Raw genomic sequence first — 11,333 nt, forward strand, 5'->3', positions numbered from 1 at the left:
TCAACAATAACGATCAATTTTGCTACACAAACAACAAACAACACAATGTAAGCAATAAACAATCATTATAAAACACAAATAATCAACCAAAATCCAATTTCAAACATCAAAACCATCAAAATACATACTACTACTATTCAAGCTCATGATTACTAAAACATGCAATTATATGGTATAATAAAGCAATTAAGAGCAAGAGTAGATGATTACACTACAAGAATCTGGTCAAATAACGACGGACCAGTTCCGACGGACCCGAAATTCGGTCGGAAAAATCGATATTTCCGACGGATTTAATTTCCGTCGGATGATTCCGACGAATTTAAAAATTCCATCGGAAATCCGTCGGACTGACTGAAAATAAATCTGTCGAAAAAAATGGACATTCCGACAGAATATTCCGTCGAAGAAGGTCATTTTCGACGGAAAAATATTCCGTCGGAAAATTTTTGATGGATAAATCCGTCAGAACATGTAATTTAAAAAAAAGGAAAAACAAAATATATATTTTATTCTAACCCTAAACACCTCATTATTTCCGCCCCTTTTTTCCCCTTACTTCTGTTTCCTCTTCTTTCTCTCTTCTCAACCTTCCTCCTTTCCTTTCTTCTCTTTCTCTCTCCTCATCCCCTCCGTCTGCCCCTTCAGCCCTTCTCTCGTCTTCTCTTTCCTCTCTCCTCATCCCTCCTTTCCTCTCCTCTCCTCTTTCAACCCCTACCACCACCAACAACAACAACACCATAACCACCGTCGCAACATACAACGACGACTACAGCAACACCGGCGACCAGCCGACCACAATAACGGCGACCAAAAGAAGAACGACGACCACATGCGCATAGATCTAGTTAATTTTTTATGTAATTGTAATGTTAATTTATAAATTTAATTAAATAATTGTATAATTATATATTTCCTTTAATTTTTGTGGTTTAATTATTGTTTTTGTGAATTTTCTTTATGAAATTCTTGTTAAATATGTAGATCTATTGGTTTTGATTTATTTATGTGGTGTTTTTCGATTTTATTGTCTCAATTTTCGTATTTTTGGGTTAATTTTCGATTATTTGGATTATTTGGGTTATTTTCGATTTTTTTTTTTTTTTTTTGCTAAGTTTTGTGTTTTGGGGTTTATTTTTGGTGTGGTGGTGTTTGAAGGTGGGAAGGGGCTGGTGTGGGTGTCGGTGGCGGTGTTCGAAGGTGGAATAGGGGTCGGTGTGGGTGTCGGTGGTGTTGGTGGTGGTGTTTGAAGGTGGGATAGGGGCTGGTGTGGGTGTCGGTGGTGGTGTTTGAAGGTGGGATAGGGGCTAGTGTGTGGTTGTGGTTGTGGTTGGTGTAAGTGTGCAGTGGTGCGGGGCGGTTGCTGTTGCTGTTGCTGTGGGTTGGTGGTGGGGTGGGGAGGCTTTTTTTAAAAAAAAATAATTTTCCGACAGACTTTCCGTCGCAACATACCGACAGAATACAGTCCGTCGGACACTTACGACCGACTTTCTCGGGCCAGAAAATATTTTCCGGCGGACTGAATTCCGTCGGAAAAGGCCCATTTTTCTATAAATGACTTTCCGACAACCAGTTCCGACGGAAAACAGGGTGTTTTCGACGGAAATTTTCTTTCGTTATTTGCATGTTTTCTAGTAGTGTTATACCACAAAAGAAGCAAGTTAGAGCAATCTTTAGCCACCAATTTCCACTCACAAGAAAAACCCCAAATAAACTTTAACAATGGAGGAGAGAGAATGGTGGTTTTATGGGTGAAATGTAGTATGAATTTGTGACAAGGTGATAATTGTGTTGTCAAACAACTACACCTAAATCAAATACAATTTATAACACTCGACTCAACCTATTACAAATATAGGGCAAGTAGAGGTATCGAACCACAGGGAGAAATGCATAAACACCGCATTCATTACCTAGAGTCTATGCTATCTCGGAACAATAAGTGTGAATAACTAAGAGATTAAACTAAGAACGAGATGGATTAAAATTAATATAACTAAGCACCAAGGGAAATGGGCAGATGTAGATGCCGTTTGATCATGCAATAACAAAGTAGCAAATCAATGGTAAACTAAACATGCATGAATATCGAAGTAAGGCCCAATCTAACCGCCTTCCAGGGTTAATCGGTTTCTCCAAACATAGCCTCTATGTTTCCACACTAGAACCATATATTAGAAGGTGCAATCAAAGAACTATCGATAGTAATGAATCTCAACTAAGTCAACTTCCGTTTCTTGTTAGCAAAGACTCACCTTTAATCAACTAACAATGTCCACTTGCAAGAAGATCAAAGAATATCAAGCATGCAAAGACTTTAATCACCTTTAACAATACCCCAACATTGTAAGCATGAACAATTAGCAACTATGCCATCCCCACACCCTTGGCTAGGTGACCACTCACAAATCATATTGAAAACAATATCAATCATCAAATCAATAAGCATCAACATGATTAATAAGCAAAAAAAAAATCAAAGCAAATAAGCAAAATAAAAAACAAAGGTAAAGAGAAAGAGTAAGAGATTGCTCATTAATTGAAGATGAAGGTCTACAAAGGATTGAAAAAATTCCTTCTTCAAAATCCAAGTTCGTCAATGAAGAAAACCACTCTCTCTCTCTCTACCAATGAAGACTAATAGTGTTTCTCTCTCTAGATTAAGCTAAAAGTTCCAAAATTAAAAATAAGTTAATCTAATTACATCAAAACTTTCTAAGATGGGACTTATATAGACCGTACAGAGCCAGCTGAGAAAAAGGAGAGGTCCGACCGAACAATGGGAAGGTTCGGCCGGACTACAGGGTAGGTTCGGCCGAACCATGGGTAGGTTCGGTCGAACCTCCCTGATCCTGGTCTGGTCGAACATCTGTGGTTCGACCACTCCTGCAAAATTTCCAAATTGCATCCTGTCCCTGCCTCGACCTTCGGCCGAACCACTGAGCAGGTTAGGCCACACCTTGGTTCGGCCATACCTTCATGAGGTTCGGCCGAACCTCTTCTGAATCACACTTCCTCCAGCTTCCCTTGAGCTTAGCTTCCTCCTCTTGAAAATCCCGATGGTTCCTACAAAGCATAAGCATGAAAATCACAATAAAAACAAAGCGAGAAGACTAAGAAAAGAGAAGATAAAGAGGAAAGAAAAGAGGAAGCAAAACTAAGTAAAAATGCGGCCAAACAAGTGCAAATGAGGGGAGAATACTTAGAGAAAAAGGACAAAAGAGTGGCATAAATGCCACTCATAAAAATCCCACACACTTGCCTTTTGCTTGTCCTCAAGCAAGGAATACTAAAACAACCTAAGAATTCAACCTTAATTCAGATTGCAACCTACAATACAAATTTCACAACATTACATCATTTCTCCGATCATTTTCTCTTTCTTATTTTTTTCATTTCTTTCACCTCTTTTTTTCAATTCAATTTTTTTTTTCAAATTCCTTTTCTCTTTTTTTTTCTTTTTTTTTTCTATTGGTCCTCATACGTTGCATCCTTCCTCACAAACCTTTTGCAAATATTTTCTTTCATGAACAACTTCCAAAATCTCACTTGAACCAACATTCACAACTTTCTTGTCCCAAAACCAACACTCTCAAACTCGAACCTCACAAGCCAACGCTTCACTAACTACAAGGGTCGATAGAACATAGGCCGGTAGGTTTGTAATATGGCTAGATCAAGAAAGGGGAATAAGGCCCAAATTGGTTAGCTAGTGGGTGAATGTAAAAATGAAAACCAAATTTGTAACAAAACACAAAGAAAATAAAGGAAAATGAGAAGAAATGCCCTCTTCCTCCTTTAAAGTTTTTTGGTCACGATCTCGGGAGCTAAATACCAACACAAAGATTAAGTCATGCATAGTTAAGGATCCAAAGCGTTTCTCACAAGAATGATGAAAGCTAGAACAAATGACGCTCACACGGGATAAAAATAAGCAAATACCAACCAAGGGAATCCTATTCACTACGGAGAGCAACACCATCTTACCACTTTCCCGTGAACTAGGGGTTCAAACGTCCTCAAAAGTTCTAAACTGGGCTACCTTAGCTTATAATGTGTCTGATTCAACCTTAAGCATTCTCAAACTGTGTAATCCTTCATCAACTAGGAAGGTAAGCATTCAAAGTCATGTCATCAAGAAGGCACACAAAGTCTCAAATCCAAATGAATGAGCAAATCCACAACAAAAATATTTCAACTTTCCAAAGTCATGCTTGTTACACAAAAGAGAACAAGAAAAACACACAAGAAAGAGGAAGAAATTAAAAGGTTCATAGTCGAGGCATATAAATCAAATAAATCCCAATCGACATAGAAGTGATCGTTGATATCAACGTCAACGATCCCAGGTTCCTTAGAACCACAATCAACCAACCTCGAACCATTCAACTATTCCTAAACTAAACCAAAACTAAGCACTCAAAGAAAAAGAAAAAGAAAAAGAAAAAGAAAAAGAGGAAAGGTCTCACCAAATGCCGCTTGATATAGAAGACAAGGCAATATAACTAATCTCACCAAGGGAGCTCGGTTTGCTCCTTAACTTCCTTCATCTTCGGTCTCAAGCTTCAAGAAAGGTGAGCCAAACAAAAGAAACTACAACAAAACAAGAAAAAAATAGAAAACAAAGAGGAAGACTAAAGAAATAAACAAAAAGAAGAAAGATAAATAAAAAGCTATCTACAAAGTTTGGATTAAGGGGATTTGGATTTTCGGGAATTTTTGGATTTTTTTCTCGGGAGCATCTCCACCTACAAAAACTCAGGAATCATCAAAGAAAATCATCATAAACCAGCAAAAATAATCATAAAACATCATTATCATGATCACCACATCACCACATCAATATCATCACAACATCACCATCTCATCACAACATCACCATCACAACATCATCACCACCATCACAACGCCATCAACACCACAAGGCCACTATCCTCACTATCCTCCTTATGTGCAAGCAACTACCCTACCACTCTACCCTCTTATGTACACTTCAACCAACCAAAAGGACTTCCTCCCCCACACTATTCTTTTGCTCGTCCCGAGCAAAAGTTACAAGTTAGAAGACCGGGGGGAGGGAAGAGAACCCTCATCACGGGGTATTATCTCCTTGCCCCCTAGGTCGAGGGGGTTAACAAGATCAAACCCGGGAGTATCCATGAAAGGGTGGTAGGGTTAGTTGAAGTGCTCATAGGGCCACTCTTGGTCACCCCAACCGCCATCAAAAGGAGCAGGGGTAGATGTGGATGCCGGGTCATAAGCTGGATCACACCCACCCGGACGATAGGGGTCGTATGGTGGGATGCCAACGCGTTGGGTAGGGTCGATGGGACCTTCCCAATAGGCGTAACAAGGGGGTGGGGTTTTGAGGGTCATAGGGTCCCCAATGATTGACCGGACCCTCTTGAGGAGGGTGGTAAGGGTAGTTCACATAGGGCGCTTGAATGCCCTCTTGCACAAGATTGTCATAATTTGCCCTCGCGTAATACCCCCATTGTTCAATAGAAGCTTGATTGTCTCGACGGATATCATCGAGGGTACTACGAAGGGCATTTAAATCTAAAGGAGGAATGGAAAAAGAGGAAGATGCCTCACCTCCCCTTGAAAGGGGGGGACGAATTGCTCCGCTTGGGGGGCCGGTGGAGGTTGAGGAACTCCACCCGGGGCTCTAGGTCGTCTCAGCTCATTGGGGATGTTTTGCTGAGGGATCTTCCATTTGAGAGGAGCGGAGTGGTCCACCGTAGTGAGGGTGGGGTCCGGGAGGACACACCACTCTATCTCCCTATCAACCAAAATGATGAATCGGCGCTTACTAGTGGTGTAGTTGATGAACCGGTTGTGACGGAGGGCGCTTATGGAAAGATAGTAGGGAGGGGACTCGTCATTGAGCTCCTCTCGAGATTGGTGCATGGGTGGGAGCAATTCAATTTCTTCTTTGTATTTCCCATTCTTTAAAGAAAGAGCAATGATAGTAATCATGCCACCCATGAAGATTTCATCACCGAGACGGTTATCCCTAGTATCCAAGAGCCGTTGGATGAATGTTGAAGAGCATTGAAAATTTGAGCCGTTGAGGGTTATCGGCCAAGAATAGGCGAGCAACCTCATCCTTTACCATTGAGCCGAGGTTAGCTTTGAAGAACACGGCGTATTGGAGGAGCCGTACAAAATACCTCAAGGCTATGTGAATGATGTTGTTGACCTTTGAGGCGTTAGTTTGAAACCTATCCTTGTTGGTGATACTCCTCCACCACTCTTTCTCGTTATAAGGTATGCGATGAGAGGAGGTCATTTCAGATGGGTGATCAAGTCCGGTGGCATGCCAAAAGAATATCTCATTTAGCTCACTTTCCGTTAAAGAGTGATCCTCGTTGAACATTCTAAAGCGAATCATAAGTTGAGGAACCTCATCAACATCCTCCGGCTCAAAGACTTCCTTGCGAAGAGAGGCAAGGAATTCCAAAGTTACACGCTCGTAAGTGTAAGCGTGGAGGTGAATGAAGTCACCCCATCCAAAGTTTTGAGCCAACCTGACCACCTCATCCAAAATACCTAGCTCCCTCAAAGTTGTGGGGCAAAAGAATCTTGTAGAACGGTTTGGACGCTTGATGAGTGACTCAGAGATGGGCCAAAATTGCTCGTCCGAAGCAACAATGCCATGATCATTGATGCCGGGAGGAGGTGGGAATTGTGGTCCTGAAGATTCTCCCACTCTCTTCCTCTTTGACTTTTTTTTTTGGTAAATAAAGAATTTTATTACCAAAAGTAAAGAGTTACTACCCATAAAAGTAGCAACTACAAGAAATGAAAGTTCAGTACATGCCCATTGGGCCAAAGAAGCAACAAAACCAAAGCCCGAAGGCAAAACAAAGACAACAACTACGGAACCTCTAACTAACAAAGGGAGAGGAAACCGAAGCTACAACCAAAAGTGGGTAAAAAAAACCCAAACAACCAAAGATAACAAATAAGGTAAGTATAAAAAGCATTGGCTTAGCTTGAAAGCATACACCATCCACCTGCATCATCATAAAACGCAGCTTGATAACAATCCCATAGTCAGCCTACCAAGACAGAACAACAGCATGCATGCAGTACAATCCAGGACAAAAGATCGCAGCCATGAACCATCAACCAGTAGCACAAACATAAGGAAGCCCAAGCAAGACAGAGAAGCACAAGATGTCACGATAAAGAAAATCAACAGATACCACAGCGGAAGAGGCAAAAGAAGGAGTCCTGGAAGAACCAGCAAACAAGGTAGCAATAGGAATATCACCCACCATACAATCCAGGCCATCAACAAGTACCTCATACTAGGAGACATCACTAAAAATAGGGCCTCAACCTACTATACACCAAGCAAGCTAGAATAACCATGACTCACCCATGACAACCAACTTCCACCACACCAAAACAACAACAAAGAATAGACCACCACCAGCATCACCATAAAACATCTTGATAACACCCCATAGTCATCCTGCCAGGATAGAACAATAGCATACATGCAGTACAAACCAGAACAAAAGATCGCAGCCACGAACCATCAGCCAGCAGCACAAACACAAGGAGGCTCAAGAAAAACATAATAGCACAAGATGCCTGGATAGAGGTAGATCATCAACCACCACAACAAAGGAGGGAAAGAAGGAGTCTTGGACAAAAGCAAGAGCCAAGGTAGAAAGAAGGATACCACCCACCATACAATCCAAGCCATCAACTAGCACCTCATGCTAGGAGACAGCACTAAAAACAGGCTTCATCCCACTACATACCAGGGAAGCTAAAATGACCAAGCTTCAACCATGAGCCAACCTCCACCAAAAAAACAAAGAAAAACACCTTCCAATAGCATCACCATAAAAACAGTTTGGTAATAAACCCGTAGTCAGCACGCCAGGACAGAACAATAGCATACATGCAATACAAAACAGGACAAAGGATCGTAGCCATGAACCATCAACCAACATCACAACCACAAGGGCCTCAAGCAAAGAAGAAAAGCATAAGATGCCGAGGAAAAGATAGGCCGGCAACTACCACAAAAGAAGAGGCATAAAAAGATGTCCAGACATAAGCAAGAAACAAGGTAGCAATAGGAGAAACACCCACCATACAAACAAGGCCATCAACTAGCACCTCATGGTAGGTGACAACATTAAAAACGGGCCTCAACCCACCACACACCAAGCAAGCTAACAAGACCCAGACTTAATCATAACAACCAACCTCCACTATCCACCATCAATAGACATAATCATAAAATCACAGCTAAATAACAACCCAGAAACCAGCCTGCTAGGACGACAGCACGACAAGCATACAATACAAAACAGGATAAAGAATCGTTACCATGAACCATCACCCAACAACACTAATCACTAGGAAGCCTAAGCTGAAAAATGTAACACAATACATCTAGACAGTAGAAACTCTCAAATAAGCAATTTCCATTTTAACAAAGATACTAAAAGGGAGGTAAATAATAACTATTCAACCATCCTTTTACAATTGAAGAACACCAGGGGATGCAGTTAATGGGAGCTGCCACCAACCTCAAAGTCAACCTCCAAGCAGCAATCCCGCAACCAGAAAAGCTCCGGAGAAAGGTTGAACCCAGAAATTAGAGCAAAGCCCCGACAACAACACCAAACAGGGGAGAGAGAGACGACCGACGAACCTGCAAACTCGCCGAATAACGAGCCTGCAAACTCGCATACCACCTCAAAACGCGCCCCAAAACCCACTGAATTAGGCGACCACCAGCAAAAAGGAATAGAAAAGAAAACCAACCACCGGCGGACTAGCTCAGAAACTGACACCAATCGATGAACAAAAACCCAGAAAATCGAGGATTTGAATTGGAAATCCAAAGCCCCAAAAACCCAAAATAGCTCAACGAAGGAAAATCAACACTTACAATAACCAGCTGCTGGGAAAAAGAATTGACCCGAAACACCACCCAACCACCGATTCAACCAAAACACCACCGGAACAACACACTCAGACCCTTCTTCAATCTTGAGCAGAATCGAAGAAGGAACCCGGATAGACCGGAACCACCTTCCGGCAGCCGATTCGCCCAAAAATCAACAGTCGAAACTCGCCGGACGCACCCCACACACCATCAACCTTGAGCGAAAAAATCCAGAAAATCAGGGATTTGATTTAAAAAAAAATCGAAGCCCCAAAATACCCGGAATCAGCCCAACAATTGATAAAAACAAACCTTCAGCAATTTCCGACTGCTGGGAACTCGATTAACCCCGAAACACCATCCAGCAGCCGAATCTACCAATACCGTTGCCGGAACAACGAACTCTGACCCTTCATCAGCCTTGAGCGAGGAACCCAAAAGGTCGAAGAAAAATCCGAGAATTCCAAAAGCTCTTAGGGAGTGTTTATTTTAAGAAATTGAAGAACAAAGAAACCTACTTCTACAATCTAACCTTTTGGAGAACGAATCCGATGAAGGCAACCACCGAATCATTCTCCATTAGGTTAGAGAGAAGCAAGAGTTTCTCTCTCTAGAAACAAAACCCAAAACCCAGTTTTGACTTTCCTTTGTCTTTGCCGAACATTTTGATTCTACAAATTCACCAAGAGCATATCATTAGAACAAATTGATAAGAAATGACATAAGAAGCCAAGTAGCTAGCCAAGGTAAAAGTGAATGCATGAGAGTATACAATTTAAGGCATGCATGAATACATTTGAACCAAGGCTTGAATAAGAATTCCTATGTCATTCCTATATGGGTCCTAACAAAGTCTAGGTGAAATTTCGCATGATGTCCCCTAATTTTCATGATATCCATTCATCAAACCATCAAAAACAAACCAAAACAATGAATAACAATCTCCAACAACATCTAACTCATGAATTTCTCAATCATAAAATGGTAACATGAACACCCTTGTATGAAATCAACATTCTTAAGTAAAGACATAGAGATCAAAATAAAACCAAGGCAAACATGCATAATCATCATAACAACATGTTCTACTATCAACAACCAATCAATTGCAACAAGTAAATCCAAAGAACCTCATGAATCAAACAAGTTATTACTAACAATTTCAAGAATACCACAATTCATACTTAAATATGTAAAACATGGTAAAACTATGAGAAATTGAAGAAATAAACTTGCAAAAGCTAGGAAAACATACCACAATTGATTGGAAGCAAGTTAAAACCCAAAAACACTAAAGCACTCAAACCCTTGAAATTGGGGAAAATGAAAAGATGGGATTTTTGTGAAGAATATTTGGTGGAGATTGTAGAAATTGAGTAGAGGAAGGAAAATAAGTGAGAAAAGGTGAAGATTGGAGTGATTTTGATGGAGATTTGAGGTTGAAAGGGGGGTGTAATGGAGGTTTAGAGTGAGAAGGATGAGAAAGGGGTAGGTGACGAAAATGGGAATGAAGGGTCACGAAAATTTTCAGCAGCATAAAAATTATGGCAGCAGCAATTTTTTTCAAATCTGAAGAATGGTTCGGCCGAACCAAGGGTATGTTCGGTCGAACCACAATGACAGTTCGGTCAAACTCACCTTTGGTTTGGTCGAACCATGGCCAAAATTCATTTTTCTAAAATCCAGCCAGGAAGTTCCAGCAAATTTGCGAAAATAGAGGAGTGACCGAACCTGAAGAGAGTTCGGTCGAACTACAGAGCATGTTCGGTCGAACCTCCCCAGGGTTCTGTCGAACCTATGCTGAAACTTCATTTTTGCAAATTTTGGCAGAATGTTGCTGAAATTTTCCAAAAAATGAGGAGTGACCGAACCCAGGATAGTTCGGCCGAACTACAGTAAATGTTCGATCGAACCATCATTAGGTTCGTTCAAACCTCCTGCTAAAATGCAAAATTGAGTTCTTGGCAGAATGTTGCCATAAATCCTTGAAAATGCTGCAGTGGCCGAACATAAAGTGGTTCGGCTAAACTCCCATAAAGAATCGCACAAGTAAAAATAGTCCTTAACACACATCTAAACACCATACAATCATGCTAGATGCAAAGCATATCAAAAACCCAAACACAATCAAAACTCATAAATCCCAACAATCCAAAGTTGTAGATGGAAAAATAGAAGCAACATGAAAAGAAGAAAGTAGAAAAGGGTTAGAAACTCGGGTGGCCTCCCGGAAACGCTTTTGGTTAACGTCGTTAGATCGACGTTCCTTGAGTTGATCAAGGAGGGTCAAATTGACGATGCACATCAAGAAGTGTCACAGAAATCGGTTCATCACTTGGGAATCCTTCATAATAGGGCTTGAGACGGTGACCGTTTACTTTGAAAGGAGAGTGGCCGTCTTGGGAGATTTCGT

The sequence above is a fragment of the Chenopodium quinoa genome, unplaced genomic scaffold (assembly GCF_001683475.1).
Source record: "Chenopodium quinoa cultivar QQ74 unplaced genomic scaffold, ASM168347v1, whole genome shotgun sequence".
Lineage (NCBI taxonomy): Eukaryota > Viridiplantae > Streptophyta > Magnoliopsida > Caryophyllales > Amaranthaceae > Chenopodium > Chenopodium quinoa.